At 44.7% G+C, this 17,161-nt stretch overlaps 1 long non-coding RNA gene across 1 annotated transcript in view; it reads right to left on the bottom strand.

The window, feature by feature from the left end:
• Nucleotides 1–2,311: 2,311 nt before the first annotated feature.
• LOC146833400 (uncharacterized) overlaps nt 2,312–17,161 on the bottom strand; it is a 94,197-nt gene continuing 79,347 nt past the window's right edge. The window contains exons 2-3 of the long non-coding RNA XR_014960583.1: nt 3,458–3,838; nt 2,312–2,746 (exon numbers count right to left, since the gene is read on the bottom strand). This is a non-coding gene — a long non-coding RNA (uncharacterized LOC146833400). The remainder of the gene's footprint in view (nt 2,747–3,457; nt 3,839–17,161) is intronic.

The following is a 17,161-nucleotide window of genomic DNA, read 5'->3' as shown; positions in this document are numbered from 1 at the left end:
GTCTACTTGCATGTGCAGAGACTCCGTACTCGAGACGAAGATCTCCACAGAGAAAAAGATAGGAGAGGTGGAGATGTAAACTCCACACATAGGTTTGTGAGTAGCATTTTGTAATACACTTTGTAGTATTACAAAACGTACTACAAAATGCAGTTTATGAATAGGCACCGTGGTGTGCACCCACGGTTCAGAGAAGTCTGACTTTCTTGGTGAAGAAAGACAATACACATCAAGCACCTCCAGTGAGCTTGCTGCTATCAAAGCCCTTTTGTATAAAACATATCATCCACCACATGGTCAAATAAAGCTGTCCTCTTACAGTGAGGACTGTACTTCATTTTTGTAATACGTCTACTTACTAAAAAATAAAACAAATCAAGTAATGGGAACAAATTACAAACTGTTATCCGTTGCCGCAAATACCAACAACCTCAGGATCGACTTTATGCATTTTGCTGCAGTTGAGAAAGGTAAAGCTTATGTTGTTTTTGCTATCTCTGCCACCAGGACTAGAGTTAAATTAGATGTGAAGTTGGACAACAGTGATACAGTGTAAGGTTTGACTGCCTCTAGGTGACACTAAAACACCCTGCCTTACTTTAAAGGTATAACAGTGAGAGTAAAAGTTATTTTATATGCATCTTTACTATATTGTGATGTAGTTAAAGTTGTATAGCGCTTCTTACCTCCAACAAGGCATTTTAGCTCAAGGACAGTAGAGTTTTGGTGTCATGTGGTATGACTGGAGTGTTGCTCTTATACAGTCCTCAGAGTCTATGCCTAAAGCGTGCAGAGGAACAAAGAAGAGGGGGGATTATAGAATGCCTGAGGTCTATTATATTGTTGCATCTGGGTGGAAGGGAGTGGATTGCAAAGTGTGGCCTATGTGAAAAGTGTTTTGGTGGTGTGCCTAATGAGTAGCAGATTGAACTGTTTGTGTTGTTGTGGTTGTGTAGCTGTGCTTATGCTAGGGAGCGGAATAAGAGGCAGTTATGCATCTGGTTTTGTCATTCATCCCTGTAGGTTCCAGTTCTTGAGTTGATACTGTCCTGAGTCATATGTCCATATTTTCATTGTGTGGGTGATTGCACCTGTTTATCGGTCAATGTGATTCTGCATCCTCTGTCTGAGAAGGACAAAATAGTAGGCACGCTGTTTGGGGCCAAGGTTCCTATGCTGCTGGAGAATATTAGGGCTGGTCTTGCAAGATGCAACAATTGTATACGTCCTGGTGGGGACGGATCTCTAAGAAAAGGATATCAGTCATACCAAATTTATTGTGTATTTTCCACGCTATTACCATTTAAACAGAATATAAGCAACTAACAGGCACATGCATCAAAAAGAGAGTTTGCGAGTCCTTATTTGCGAATTTTAAGGAATCGCAAATAAAGACTCGCAAAACACGATGCAACAAAAACATTGCGAGAATATTGCGAATCGCTAAAAATCGCTAAATAAATTGCGATTTCGGCATTTGCGAACTCGCTATTAGCGATTTCGCAATTAGCGAAATCGCTAATACCGAAGTCGCTTTTTGATGCATCCTGATGACATCACAACCAGGAAGTGAGCAGCACCAGCCTCATTTCCAGTGCACAGTGTCAGGGAGAGGAGGGAGCTGGCTCTGGGAGCAGAACAGGAGTGTGACAGAGACAGAAGAAAAACTTGTGATATCAAATGGAAGCCTCACAAACAGCAGAGGAGAGCCAAACAGGCAGGAAACGCAAAATTAAATTTGCAGAAAAAGAAATTGACACCCTCATTGAGGGAGTAGTCCACAGCCATGACAAGCTGTTTGGAAAGGCATCATTGAAAGTGGCAGAGCAGGAGAAAAGGAAAATCTGGCTCCGGATCCAAAACAGGGTCAATGCCATTGGGGTGACACACCGCACCATTGAAGAACTCAAAAAACGATGGTACGACTTGCGCAGTCGGGCTAAGGTGCGCATAGCTGACCGCCTGAAGGAGGCAAAGAAGACAGGAGGGGGAACACCAACAGACACTGGGAACACTCCCATGGAGGACTTGATTGAATCCACCATCCAGCCAGAAGCTGTTGTTGGTGTGACCCAGCTGGACACGTCCGGAGCAGCAAACACATCTGAAGGTAAGATGAATGTATGTTTTCTTAGTGTTACAAAATGTAAAGGTAGAACTCGACCACAGCACAGCCCAAGTGCAGACCCTGAACATCCAGTACACAATGCATTCAGTAGGTGAGGGGCATTATGGGAGATGTAGTCAGGTCAAGCAGTTAAAATGTCAAATCTCAGAGTAACAACCCAAAAAAGCTTAATAGAGTATAAAATCATTTACAAAGGCAGAAATTTATTACTGTGCAATTAATATCACAGACATGAAATAATACAGTGTTGCACTGTTTCACCTCACAGATGCACAACGTGTAGAAGATGTGGATAGCGATTCCCCAGACATGCAGGACACCAGCGCAGGTGAACAGATGGACACACCTGTGGTGCAAATAAATCCCTCGCGTCCAACAAAGTCACGCAGGGCTACTGTTCCATCCCTAGTCACCATGGAGTGTGAAGATGATGAGGCTGATGCAACACCAGGTGGCAGCCATGGCCAGACAACTTCCATCACACAAACACAACCACAGGTCCCCAGAACTAATCACAGAGCCCGGCGTAGGAGAGGAAGAGCACTCAGGACACAGCAGGAGGAGCAACCAAGTGATGTCTGGGGTGGTCTTGAGGGACAGATGCTCCGTATGCAGCGCCTGCAGACAAAAAACACACGATTAGTACAATTGCAAGTTGGCAAGATGGCTAGCAACATAGCAGTACTGTCAGAAAGTGTGCAGCAACTGAGCAAGGTGATGCATGAGGGAAATGTATCCCAGAAGAGACAGCATCGTCAACTAATGCTGCAATTGAAAATGTTTGCTAAATCAAACAATAGATTGGCCACGACAACTGCACTGCTGGCACGTAGGTCTGTGACCATGCAAACTGAAATGTGCCATTGGAGCGGCGATGTGGCTAAAGCACTGGACCAGGTCACCAATGCAGTTGATTTGCTAAATGCTTCCACAATTGCGGCCAACAATTCCACGCCCGAAGAGGGTAGTGAGGGTGGCTCAAGCCTAAGTAGTGTGGCAGTTCCAGTCCGCACTGCAGGAAGACGCAACACACGCAGCAGTACCCCCGCCGCTTCCAACATAACGGATGACAATGCTGGGTCTGACAGGCGTCTGGGTGTTCGTGGGAAAAAGCGCTAGACTGGCATGTACAAGTGCATTCCACTATGGTGACGTAACCATTTATTTGGATTTGACTTTTCACAGAGTGACAAGTGAATTGACATTTGCAAACCACTTATGTCCATTGCACTGGTCAGATTACAAGTGTGCTTGAACACTCATGGCAATTTTATTTAATTAAAGAATACTCTGATAGCAATAGTCAGTTTCTGTGTCATCATTACTCACCTCAGAAATAATTTTGTGTGATGTCAAATCTTCTCCTACGCCCTTCTGCTGCGCCTGCCCCTTGTGCTGCATGGTGTTGTGGCACTTGCTGGTTCCCATCCTCCGAATCGCTGTCAGACACCTCGATGTCCATTCCTCCCCTTGTCGCTATGTTGTGCAGCATGGCACATGCCGCTACTATCTTGCAGCATTGTTCAGGGTTGTACTTCAGTGCTCCACCGGTCTTATGTAGACATCTGAATCGGCTCTTCAACAGCCCAAATGTGCGCTCTATGATGTTCCTTGTCGAAATATGTGCTGCATCGTACCTCTGTTGATTGGCAGTTGTGGGATTGAGGTAAGGCGTCATTAGGTAATTACGCAAGGCGTATGCGCTGTCACCTACATGTAATGGAGCAAAGAGTCAGTGGCAGCTTCACATTGACATACGTACAATGACAGTGATAAACTATAACACATATTTACCAAGCAGATGTCCCTCTCCAAATTCTCCCCTGACAAGACGGGTGTGTATGCCACTTTGCCTGAAGATATAAGAGTCATGTGCACTCCCTGGAAATTGCGCAACAATGTCAGTGATAATGTTTTTGGCATTGCAAACAACCTGAATATTGAGGGAATGGTAAGATTTCCTATTTCTATATATATATTCCTGTGTTGCAGGGGGACATATTGCAACGTGGGTGCAATCAATACAACCCAAAACATGTGGGAAACGAGCTATCTGGTAGAACTCCTGTTTGGTTTTTGCAAGGTCAAGCGCGGTGGTAGGGAACTTGATATGAGACCCGATCACGGCCATCATGGCATCAAGGAATGCTTTCAATATTCTTGAAAGTGCGCTTTGTGACACACCTCCCGCAACAGCAATGACCCCCTGAAAACTGCCTGACGCCAGAAGGTGTAGGCAACATAGGACCTGCACATGCGTTGGGATGGCATTGGTCCTACGTGTCTGTCGTTGCATTATGGGGTCCAATTCATTGATTAGGTCATGGATCATTGCTGCATTGAGCCTATACTTGTCGTATATCTCATCCTCTTGCTGGCCTAGCAAAGTTATGCGGACTCTGAAGATGCGCTCATTCATTCGCCTCCGTCTCTGTGCGGCAGCCTGCAGCCTCATCCTCCTCGCCATCAGGTAAATCCCTGCCATTGTGAACAGTGCTGGCTCATTCTGGGTGTGTTTAAATGGGTTTCAGTTGGTTTTCACCTGTCTGTGATTTGCACTCATGATTACCACCTGGTTGTGATCCTTCTTATTTAGCGATCGCTAATTTGCGATTTTCATGGAAATCGCTATTTGCGATTTGTCATGCATACATTTTGCGATTCGTTGTTTGCGATTCGGTAATTGGGACACGCTAATACCGATTCGCTATTTGATTCGCAGAATGTTTTGCGATTCCTTATATTTGCGAAAAAATGGATTTTCGCAAATATACAGTTGATGCATTTCAACACTGACTTTTGCGATCGCAAACGGCCTATTTTTGCGATTCGCACCCTTTGCGATCGCAAAAAGGTTTGATGCATGTGCCCCTAAAGATCTTCAAATGGACATGCTGAGTTTTATAGTTGAATATAAATGCTATGATTAAATTGTTAAATATATTTAGAGCTAACCATCTTATAGTATACCTATGGAAAATATGTTTGTCATTATGGAGGGAAGGGGACGAGAGATTTTTCTTCCATGAGGTGGGCGTGGCATTATAAAGCCTGAAGATCACGGCTTTAAGGTGATGTAGGGATGGCACCGCATTCCAGATAAGTTGAAAGCAAAGTTTTCCAACACCTTAGGGAAATGATGATGCCACTGTAGGGAGTAATGGAGAGTGATACAACTCTGGTGGTCATGGACAAAGGTGCAGATATTGTTTAAAGAGGTCCCTGCAGTGTAAGGCTTTACTATATTTTGTGTGGTTTTGTTGCATTTTCATAACTTCTGTGCAAGTCATGATTCTGGGGTACTTGTTCAATGGAGTCCTGGTGGTCTGTTGACACTGTATTTGGTAGTTGTGTGTACTACTTATGGCTGTGTCATAATAATTGATAGTGGCTAGCAGAGTTAGTGTGGAGTAGTGAATTGCTTAGTGAAAGTGGCCAGCTAGTTTCAGTGGATTTATGTGGGCCATTGTGTATGTATGTGCAGTAGGACACTGCTGTTTGTTTTGTTTTGTCCATTGCTTAGCTGAAGGCAGTGATTATGTTTTGGGCATGTTTAACCAGCGGCGTAGAGTAGGTTGCCAGCGCCCAGGGCAAGGCTAGTATTTTTCCACTTTCTTTTAACAAGCATTTGCAATGCACCAGGTCTCGCATCAGTTAGAGTTGGAGTTATTGGCATTGTAATCATAAAATTGCTTAATGTTTGTTCCAGGTTAACTCACTACACAACTAACACAATGGGCTAATGTCGCAACAGCAAAAGTCCCATGAAAATTTAAGAACCTACACACTTAAAATAAAACGCTGCGATATGAGCCAGTAAAAGCGCCAAGAAGATCCGAAAATGCACTTTAAAAAGAAAGAACCGCCGTGATGTACTGAAAGAGGGCAAGATGAAGATGAAAGCAGGCAGATTGAAGCCAGTGATCTGAAAACAACTAAAAAATAACGGACAGATGCAGCTAAGGCTCCTTCCAGTCTGCTCTCTTCCTGTTCGCAATATAAATAAAGGTTTCACGGACATGAAAGAGGTGGCAGCATGCTTGTTACAATCCACAACACTTTGCTTTTAGAATAATTCACGACGAACAGTAGATGGTGTCATAGATAAGATTTAGAAACTAACCCCCGAAACAGTAAAAAAAAGTGCTGGAGGGCATGTGTCTGCCTCATGTGAAGTATTTAAGTGGACAAACAATTACATGGAGCGCTAACAACTGGTATAACACAGCATAGACGCTATGATCTATGTATTTTTTGTGTAATATAACTAGTTCTCCTGTAAAGCTCGCAACTACTTTTGGGGGTAGTTCGCACTACATAAAACTGCAAAACAAAACAAAAAACAACCAGCCAGCATACCCCTATGGGCAAGATCTCACTACACCGGCTGGTCCAGCACACGCACAGCTATGAAAGCTCTGTACACCCTAGTACTGTCCGTTAGGTGGAATGTTCCCAGTACACATATAGCGCTGGCAGTGGACCGTATCCAGACACACACCGAGTTAGTATACGGTCCTTGAACCCGTATACAGCCCCAGGGTGGCAGGAACAGCACACTGCACTCCCACAGCAGATAAATCAGAAAGGCAGCTTTGCTCTGTTTGCTGACAAAACGACAAGCCACTAAATCGTATTCATCGAGAGTGAAGCTTTAGTTCATCGTATATTTTTTTGAGTGTTTGATATTGGAACAGTTCTGCCAATCTATGGGGTGCCTTATTATTTTCAGGCGGTACTCTGCGTTAAGTGATTAGCCTGTCACATACACATCTCGCGATATTACTGCTTGTAAACCAGTGCAGAGGTAATCGGTAACTATTGAACAGATGTCGCTTTTGTTTGTTTCCCTGTACAGTATGTGTAATCTGACTTTACGTTTAGAGAGCACTGTATATAGGTAGGATAAGAATGACAGCATCCGGGCCTATATCAAGAGGTGATTTGAAACTGTGCCTATTGCCGCTAAAGCAGTAATGTTAAAATATTTCAGAAGCTATACACCTAAATAATGCGCCACTATTAGGTTAAGTGAAAATTAAAAGGTGTGAAAAGGCACATATAAATAATAATGTTGCAATGCGCCAATGTGGGAGCGCTATAAACCTGGAAACAGCACGTTCTAGACACTGCACGCAAAAGCGACCAAGAACAGGCAAATGTTGCCTGAGGCTGTCCCCCCAAGTAAGTATAAAGTACAAACACATATGTGGCACAGCACATCATCGCACACAAGTACGAGGTCAAATATTGCAGAAGCCACCAATAACAAATGATAGATGTTGCCTCTGTGTGTTTCTCTGTGTGTAGTATGAGAAAATTGTATTCATACATAATATAGCGCTAATATCCCTGCAAGTTATGAGAGCGTCGCATATAGACACGTTAGAAGAAACACCAGCCAGAACTGCTGTGTGGGTTAACCTGAAACAATGGGCTAATGTCGTAACAGCAAAAGCCCCATGAAAATTTGGGAAGCTACACACTTAAAATAAAACGCTGCGATATGAGCAAGTAAAAGCGCCAAGAAGATCTGAAAAGGCACTTTAAAAAGAAAGAACCGCCGCGATGTGTTGAAAGAGAGCAAGATGAAAATGAAGCCAGCGAACTGAAAACAACCAAGAAATAACGGGCAGATGCAGCTAAGGCTCCTTCCAGTCTGCCCACTTCCTGTTCGCAATCTAAATAAAGGTTTTACGGACATGAAAGAGGTGGCAGCATGGTCGTTACAAACCAAAACGCTTTGTTTTTCGAATAATTCAGGACGAACAGTGGATGGTGCCATAGATAAGATTTAGAAACTAACCTCTGAAACAGTGAAAAAAAGTGCTGGAGGGCATGTGTCTGCCTCGTGTGAAGTATGCAAGCAGATAAACAATTACATGGAGTGCTAACAACTGGTATACCACAGCATAGACGCTATGATCTAGAGGAGAACGGAGCGCCGCAAGTTGTGAAATTGGAATAAAAATAAAGCTGCAAAACATATTTCCCATGAACGTTAGGATTCACACACTAGCAAAACAAATAAAAAGGTCTGCAACTTCTGAAAGTGAAAGCAATATGTATCTAAAACAAGCTGTCGCCATTGCGGCGGAAGCGCTGCTCCAGGGCATCGGCGGCTGACCTGCTGCACTGCTAGAGGACTTGGCTGCACATGAGGGACACAGCGGTGAGTGTGCGGCGGCCTGGGCAGGCTGCATGCGTGACGGCAGACCGTGTTATGAAACTGCCTGAAGGTCCTGTGTTGCGCTGATGCCGTGCGCGAGCAAAATCTCCAGTCAGGGTGGGCGGGGCCTAAAGGAGACAGGGCGGCGGACACAAACCCCGCTTCCAAAGAAGACAGACAGAAAAACAACGACTATAGTTCTCACCAAGGCGAGCAGTGCATGCGCTGCAATGCAGGCGAGACCTAAAAATGTGCGCCCTTGTTAAAAGTTTGCACCCTAAAAAGGCCTCTAAGAATTTTGCACCTGGGGCAACCGCCGCTGTGGCCCCCTCCATGCTACGCCACTCTGTTTAACCATTATGTGGCATTTACGGAGTGCTATGTGCAAGTGGAAGTTTAAGGTAACTTCTTTAGGATGATTGATATTTAAATTAGTGAGATGGTACGGAGGTATTGTTGGGGTGGAAATTCATTCTTTATGGTTCGTTTAATGTAAATATTACCAACAGTAGGAATTACAAAACAGTAATCAATTTATGTAAGAGGGTATGTACAATGCTAAACAGCACCACGGTCTCATTTGAAGATCTGTTTTTCGTTTTGGAAGCCATACTGCTGTTACTCTGTTCAGTTCCATAGGTCACATGAGGAGTATTAACTCAATGTATGGAAACCACTTCTTTTGTCTTGTTCTCAGGCCGCATGTTGAGTATTCTGTCCAGTTTGAAGGCAAACTCACTAGGGGGTCTGCACAAGTTGTTTGTACTTTTGAACTCTGTAAAACACACTGCGCAGGTGTAAATTCTATGACTGCGTAATTTCAAACTCTTATTTTTGAAGTTGCATCGGGGCGAGGGAATATCTTTGCTCTTGCACCCGAGCTGTAACACTGGCATGGCTCAAAGACAAACATGCTCCCAGGTTAGTGTACCAACTGTGTGCCACCTACGAAGTGGTGCACATTTAGGGGCAGATTTACAAGCCCCTTACGCCACTTTTGCGTCACTTTTCCCATGTTACAAATGACGCAAATGTGGCGGAAGGGGCTTGTAAATCTGCCCCTTAGTGCACACACACGGGGCGACTTTTGAAAGTGGGCAAGGAGTTCCTCTCCACCCTCCCTCCCCCCCCCCCCCCCCCCCCACCCTCACACACACATACCACCACCCACCAGCAAAAAGGCGGTTAGGTGATCTGCTCGTTATTCAAAATTAGGCAGTGATTTAAAAACGTTGCTCCACCTTAGAGTCCATCTCTGTCCTCAGAGCACCTGCACTGGACACTCTGCATATTTTTATAATGAGGCCTCCACCTGTGTCAATGGGGATGCGCCCGGGCGCATACCTGGACTGCACGCTCAATAGCATAATATGGCGGCAGATGTCTCAAAAAGGCTGAAGACTGTCATGAGGCTGCATTCATAACAAAACAAAGTTACAAGGGCGAGAGGCTGTATTGAAGACTCATTTGCATTCTTAAAAAATCCCTCACGTAAAAGTAAGTCTTCATTTTCAACTGGAGTGTACAGGGTCGGATTGGGAACCAAAACCGGCCCTGGCAAAGTGCTCCGCCGCCCCCCCCCCCCCCCCCCCGGGCTTGGGGGTGCCGCCGAGTTCTTTGCCAGGGCCGGTTTTCGGCCGATTTTGTTACAGGGCCGATTTTGCCGCTATGCTGCAAAAACGGCTCTGTAACAAAAACGTCCCCCAGGGGCCCCAAACCGGCCAGTCCGGCCCTGGGCGTGTACCATAGTAGAGGTCCCAATATGTGACCTGGGATAAACGTGTTTGCTTGTTAAGTACAAGGGATGCAGAGCGTACACCTCTGTAGAAGTTTTGGAGCCTAGCGAAGTAAATCATTACAAAGACTCGCGGGATTTACATCTTGTGACGTATAAAGTGAAGTATGTCATTGTACAGCTGGAGAGCATGGTGGGTCTCAGGTCTGGGTCAAAAGCATGTGGATTCAGACCGTTGATCGAGTCCAGGCAATTTAAAATATCGGCCACACAGCTCTTGAGCGCTAACCCTAGGATTCACCGATTCTGGACTTAGAGGGGGGAAGGGTGCAGATCTCTCTGCCATTATAATGGTCCAGTCCACAACCTCCAGGTCACCAAGACAGTCCTGGTATTGATTTATTTATTTATTTACTGCATTTTTATAAAGCGCAGACATTACCCGGTGTCAGAGCGCTGTACAATAGAGCTAGTTACAAAGTGGTACAAAATAGAACATTACAAAGAAAAACAGGAGACTAAAAATAAAGGGTACACAAAATCCAACACAGCACGCAGGGGGTGAGGAATGTACAGGAAAAAATACAAATTTACAATAATGAGTGAACTTCCAAGAGGGGCCTGAGAATGAAAGTATTAGTTCTGAAAGTGTCTTTGGAAGAGAAGAGATTTGAGATTAAAGGTAGAGGGAAACAGAGAAGCGAGTACTCTAGTGACAGGGTGGTCTAATGGTAGTATAAAAAGATGTGTAAAGAGTTCCAGACCATTAGGCCAGGCTGTGAAGTCCTGGTGCTATAGTGAGGGGAAACCCAGAGCTCGATGTCACCAGGACCACTGCTTTAAATGGGCCGGTACTGTCCGGTACAGGGTACCGGCACTTTTTTATTTTGAGAGGGTGAGTACCGGCACTTCTCAAGAGAAATGCTATACTTTTAATTGGAGAGTACTGGCACGTCTCAGAAACAAGCAGGTACTCTGGTACAGAGTACCTGCACTTCTATTTTGCCATTTCAAGCACTGACCAGGACAGACTGCTCGAGTCCTGGTACAACAGCAGGGGTAAGACAGAGCTCCAAGATGGCCTAGTCGGGTGCTGGTATTAAAAGAAAGAAAGCGCAGAGGCCCAGGTCCATGAATAAACCGGTCCAGTTCTGGTATTTAAGGCAGGGGCGCAGAGTTCCATGTTCCTAGAACAGGCTGATCCAGTCCTGGCTTTAAAAGTTCTGAAAGCAGAGTGTTCCTATGCAGGGGAGGACAGGGCGCCGGGGTCACTGGAGCCGGATGGCCGAGTCCTGTGGATTAAAGCTAGAAGTGGACAGGGATCCAGGTCACCAGGGACAGGGGGAGGAGGAGGGGCAGGGAGCCCAGAGCTGTGCCAGCACATTCTGGGCCTTTCTCACTGCTGCTGAATGCTGTTATGCAGATACCAGTGCTCAGAGCATGAGAGGAGGCAAGCATCGAAAATAGCCCAGGGCTGAATGCCTCAGAGGGCCTACTCATCGCTCAGGTATCCCTGGTGTGTCCCTTGCGCCCCAATGGCAAAAAAAGTGAGTGCACCACCCATCACTAACTAACACCTGACATCACCGGCAGCCTTTCCAGAACCGCCCTGGCCTGTCAGGTTTTTTATGTTACACACATTTAAATAGCATGCAAACAGGACTGCACGTGTCCCCTTTGCACACGTCTATGCTGGCTCACCAGGAACCAGCCTCACTGAAAGGAATGTACGGTTAGATGACTCTGGTGGGGTTTGTAGCCACAGATATCAAGTTACATACAACACGCAGGCTCAGATGGCACAGCTATATGTTGGATTTCAGTAGTCTCACATAACTGGACACGTTACCTCAATCGTAGAGTTCTGGTAGCGGAGCTATCGCTCCAGATACAGAGATATTTACAGGCTTAGCATCCAACAGGAGTACTCACCCACAGGTTGGACATGTCTTACAGGCACAAAGTTAGAAAGCAAAGCAACCTATCAATGTATAGAAAAAATGGAAGCCCAAGGTGGCAGAGCCATCTCTCAAGTTGCACAGATCTTAAAGGTCTAGCTTTAAACAGCAGAGGGACGCCCATGGTTTTAGCCCTTGCAGTTTAAAGGCAGCAGAGCTAAATGTATAACGTCTTTCCAGTTCCAGGCAGCCCCTCTGTGTTACTGGATATGAGGAACAGGTGCGAGTGGTAGTGTGTGTCACTAAATGTCATCTCGTCCACCCCAGCTTACTCGGCATGTGTGTGCAGTCTTGCCCAACATAGCCAGCATGTAGGATGGCGTAATCACCTGCAGTACTGGCCAGTTCTATATATAGAGCAGGACTGTGACAGTAGTGGTAGCCCCCAGTTTACATAGATCCCACAAGACTCAGACAGCAGATCTGTCTCTTGAGGTACCAGGATTTTCCATCACTAGGCATCAGGCAGCAAAACTATAATGGAAGTTACACAGATCTTACAGTGTTGTCCCAGAGCTGTTCTGAGAGTTCACAGATCTTACAGAGCAGAGGGTTACCTGAGCATATGCAGATGTGAAAGGCTCAGGTCTCAAATATTAACAATATACCTTATTTTGAACTAAGCTCTCAGAAAGTTGTCAATCTCAGTGTGGTTTACCCCATGACAAATTTACCATTTGGAAAACGTTTATTTAAAAAACATTTTACAATTGCATCCCAAATTCACCAAAGGCAGGGACATCGTCTGCCTATTTCCTGGGTATGTTGGTAACCGCTATCAGTGCAGATCCATCGCTGCTCTATATTTATTTTTGAAGCACTACCGCTTTTTTAAACCACCAATCTGACACAATAGCGATTATATCCCTCCTAGCTGGTGTTAGCCCTACACCAAATATTTCTTACCACTTACCATTTAAACGTATGACATCATTTGTTTTTATTACAGGCCAGGCTGCATGTAGATGATGACGCAGTTCAATGTTTTAGCGCCATACACAAGGTACTCAATATAAATAATCCAATTATTAATTAATTCCAATAAATTAAGGCCCATAACTCGCAAATATTTTCTCCAGTGACTGATTTTAAAACATCTGTTAAGCATGACTGGATATAACACCTGCACCTTGCAACTACTCTCGAGGGTACGCCTTATTCGAATCAGTCATTTGGTAATACGTCCCGTTCTTGTTCTGCCGGCTCTTCAAACCACCTGACAACGGGCCAGGGATCACGGAATGAACTGTTTGTGGTCTTATGAACAAAGCAGGGAACCCTGCCGCAACGCGTTACAGCCCTTAAAATAAACAACAACTTTACCTGAAATCTGGAGCTGCAGTGCCGGTATCTGGCTGTGTGATTGTGCATGCTGGAGCTGGTTGTGGATATAAATATATATATAAATCGCCATCAAAGTTATTCCAAATAGAATGTTGGGGATTTCCTATGGAAAATAGGTCCTAACTATATCTACCTACTGGCTTGGTAATTCACTCTATATATAAACAGAAAATAGGGACACATCAACTTTCTTATCACTTTGAAAAAGTCGAAACGCGTCAGTGGCGTTTGATGGAAGTTTCTGCAATAAAAGACAATATTGTCAATTTATGGGAGTGCGTGAAACTTTGTTGGAACAATTAATTGATGGGGTAAGGTCTGCCCCAAACACCAGCACCATCAGTAAGTGTGCGCTGCCTAGAGACCGCTTTGTTTGAACACATATATATATATATTCATTGACAAAAATGGTTTAATGGTTAAAGGGGCGCTGTAGTTACGAGAAAATGTCAGTTAAAATATACCATTTTCATAAACAAAACCACTGAAATTCACCAGAGTTATCACACATAACAATAACTTATGGCCTAAAGTAACTGCAACTTGCGCCCCCGCCAGGCATAGTGCTGTTATCAATAATGTAATTTCAGATGTTGCAGTGATGTTATCAGTGATATAATAGAACACGTCGTGAGTGAGGTAATATGGAAGGTATTTAGCAATGCATAGTGAGGGCACATGTTATAGTTACTTTTGCCCAGCCCCATCCATGCCGCAGTGCATGTAACAATATAAACTGTGTCACTTTAAGTAAGGCAGACCTACTGACTTTGTCACAGGTACAAAATATCAAAATATTAAACATGTATTTGAGTCTCTCCACCCCCACATTTCTTAAGGCCATCAAGTGCAGCAATAGAAACATCTACAAGGGATCTCTGCACTCCAGTTAAAGAGCATAAAGCTCCAGCTTCCCAGCTTGGAGAGCTTTAAAAACAAGGTAAACCTTCCTGGGGTTATGGGCAATGACCCAGGAGACTTACTGTGTTTTTTAATGTTGGTGGGGTACTGTTACGCTCCCTGCAGCCCTCCACAACATTTAGAAAAATGGTTCCTAGTGCCCCTGCCCCTTCTAGTGACACCACCAGGAAGAAAAATATAATTTAAAAAAGCCCTTGGAGGGCATTATGAGGTGCTCCTTGCAGGAACAGGGAATAGTAAATGAGTGTCTCCTGCTGGTCATTTAATATTTTTTTGTTTTGCAGGTGTCCACCCGGAGCACCCACAACAGCCCAAATCATTTGGTGCCATGGTAAGAACCACAATGCCCACACAGCCTTCTCCCAAGCAACCACCCTACTCATGATGATCGGACACAGCTCAGTTCCTTTGCTTCTGCCAGGCAGGAGCAGCTTTTTTCTCTGCTCCCACCTGGGCAATAGCAACATCGCCACAGATCTACAGATCCACCATGGAACTGCCGCTCTGATTAAAAAAACAATATGTTTTTTGGCAGCAGGTGGGTCCCTCAGGGAAACCTGCTCCCACCAGACCTAGGGGTGCAGGGTATCCCAGCTCCATGTACATTTTGTATAGCCTTTTGTAGGACAGGAGACTAAGGGCCAGATGTGCGAAGCATTTTACGGATCGCAAACGGCCCTTTGGGCGGTCTGTGACTGGTAAAGGCGAAATGTGACTCAGTAACTTGTTACTGAATCACATTTTGCTTTTGCAATTCAGTATTAGGAAGGGGCGTGTTTAAGGCGTCCCTTCCTAATACCGAATAGCACTGGTATGTATGAATGTTTTGCGACTGGAATATGGTTGCAAAACATTCATAATTAACCGACTCCGTAGAGGAGGCGGTAACCCATTCACAAACGGAATGGGTCCTCAAAGAATCCCTTCCCCTTTGTGAATGTGGATGAAAACATGGACCACTGCCTTCTCTTAAAAGAGCACATTTCATTTTTATTTTTGTAATGTAGCCCATTTCCTTTAACCCCTTCGCTGCGGCGTGAATTCCGCCGCAGCGCTGGGGGGGTGCGGGGCGAGCGCGGCGCCGCCATGCTCATGACGGAACCACGCCGTCATGAGTCACGGGCGAGCTGTGCTCATGACGGCGTGGTTCCGTCACGACTCCGCCCACTCTCTAATTCGCCCGCACAGACGGGGAATTAGAGCCGCGTGGGAGGAGCGGCCGCCAACGGCCGCAGCATGACGGAACCACGCCGTCATGAGCACACGCCGCCCGTGGCTCATGACGGCGTGGTTCCGTCATGAGCGCACAAGGGGTTAAGGAAAACAAGCTGCATTACAAAAACAAATATTGCTTTATTTAAAAAGTAATCACAGACATTGTGGTCTGCTGACCCCATCTGGCCACCATTCCTGTGAGTGCTGGCCAGTCCCAATGGGTCACAAAATGCCACCTACCACATGAATATTAATAAGGTAAGTTACTGGCGACCCATTTGGGAATCGCAAAAAGTGTCTCAGATACTGTTGTACATCAGTGCTTGTGGCTCGCAATTTGCGAGTTGCAAAAAAACACAAATTGCGAGTCGCAAACATTGAGGGTTGCACATCTGGCCCCTAACTCCGAGAGCCCTAAAATAGCTGTCGCTACTATTTGTGGATGTAGTGGCATCCAATTAGATCATATCTTTTGATCTTTTAGATCCACGGATCCTTTGCAGTGTGAAATATGCAAATATTTTAAGCTTAATTTCTTAAAAACAAATTAACAGATTTACACCAAATCACAAAAAGCACGCTTTCTGGGCCAAGATCTAGCTTTCTACCTAATTTGGTGCAATTCCATTCACACATTTTGACTGTAGCTGTGTCTAATTTTCCTATTGAAAAATGCATGTGGAAAACAGGCTTTCTCCCACCCTTTTCCAGCGTCCTGCAGGATGCAACTTTCCAGAAAGGAGCAGAGATGGCTGTGACTTTAAAAAAAAAGTTTTGTGATGATTTATCAAACAGCAACAAAGTTATTAGCAAACCAAAAAAATCCCTTTCCTATGGACACATGGTCCTAACTATATGTTTAAAAAAACATAAAAGGAGCAGGGTAGGGATATACTGTTCAGACAAATTTTTTTTCTTCAAAATTAGGATCCGCAGTCGACAAAGAAAAAAAAAATATGAGCTCCTGCAGGATGGACCAGGGCCCAGGGGCTTGATGCGGTGTTAATTTTTTAAGAAGATTTGGCATGCGGGTGGCGCATTGTATAATTCTGGGTTTACAGAACCCAATGGGGTGTTGATATTAAGCTACATCATTTATCTATGGACTTCTGTTATTTCCTGATGGTACTATAGGAGCAATATGAGTGTCTGAAGAATTTCTGGGAGAACTGATTCACCTTACACTTAGATGTGATACTGCAGCAAAGAAATACAGAAACCCTGATGAAGTACTCTCAGAGGGCGAAACGTGCTGGCCGGGCTGTTCCATTGATGTATTTAAGATTAATAAAGAGAACTGTTTTTGAGACTTCACACAACAGCTCCCACGTTATTTAGGTATTGGAGAAGAGTATATTGGGATTGACACTATTGAACTATGTGTTTATCATGAAAGGAGGAAAGAAAAAAGAGAGAACAAGCTCTATAATACAATCGTTGGACGTTTGAATCACTCCCTTTTGTGTTTTTTTCCCGGTCCCCCTCCCTGAGTCTTCTTCTGACCCCAGGGAACGCATTCCCGGGGCTGATTTAGCACCCTGACCATCTACTGCTTTTAACCTCACTTATTAAATCATTGATGACATGTAAAATGACAGCATTATTGACATAATTGATCACATCTGAAATGACAACATTTAACCCCACACTGTGCATGGGGAGGGCACAAGGTATTGTTACTTCAGGGCTCG

This window comes from Triturus cristatus, chromosome 4_2, assembly GCF_964204655.1.
Source record: "Triturus cristatus chromosome 4_2, aTriCri1.1, whole genome shotgun sequence".
Taxonomy (NCBI): domain Eukaryota; kingdom Metazoa; phylum Chordata; class Amphibia; order Caudata; family Salamandridae; genus Triturus; species Triturus cristatus.
Note: the sequence above shows the minus strand (reverse complement) of the source record. Positions and strands in the feature narration are given on the sequence as shown.